The 647-nt window shown below is 32.5% G+C and overlaps 1 protein-coding gene across 1 annotated transcript in view; it reads left to right on the top strand.

Moving 5' to 3' along the window:
• vwa5b1 (von Willebrand factor A domain containing 5B1) overlaps positions 1-647 on the top strand; it is a 207,043-nt gene that overhangs the window by 92,613 nt on the left and 113,783 nt on the right. The gene's annotated exons all lie outside the window — the stretch shown is intronic.

A 647-nucleotide genomic window follows, 5' to 3' on the forward strand; every position in this document is an offset into this window, starting at 1 on the left:
TATATTCAGTACAATCAGTACAGTCAGTATAATCAGTACAGTCAGTATAATCAGTACAATCAGTATAATCAGTACAGTTAGTACAATCAGCACAGTCAGTATAAACAGCACAATCAGTACAATCAGTGCAGTCAGAATAATCAGTACAGTTAGTACATCATTATAGTTAATACAATCAGCACAATCAGTATATTCAGTATAATCAGTATATTCAGTATAATCAGTACAGTCAGTATAATCAGCACAGTCAGTATAAACAGCACAATCAGTATATTCAGTATAATCTGTACAGTTAGTACAATTAGCACAATCAGTATAATCAGCACAATCAGTACAATCAGTGCAGTCAGTATAATCAGTGTAGTCAGTATAATCAGCACAATCAGTACAATAAGTACAATCAGTATAATCAGTACACTTAGTACAATCAGTATATTCAGTATAATCAGTGCAGTCAGTAAAATCAGTATATTCAGTATGATCAGTATATTCAGTACAATCAGTACAGTCAGTACAATCAGCACAATTAGTATAATCAGTAAAGTCAGTACAATCAGTACAGTCAGTACAATCAGTACAGTTAGTACAATCAGCACAATTAGTATAATCAGTACAGTCAGTACAATCAGCACAGTCAGTATAATCAG

This window comes from Rhincodon typus, chromosome 31, assembly GCF_021869965.1.
Source record: "Rhincodon typus isolate 14 chromosome 31, sRhiTyp1.1, whole genome shotgun sequence".
Classification (NCBI taxonomy): domain Eukaryota; kingdom Metazoa; phylum Chordata; class Chondrichthyes; order Orectolobiformes; family Rhincodontidae; genus Rhincodon; species Rhincodon typus.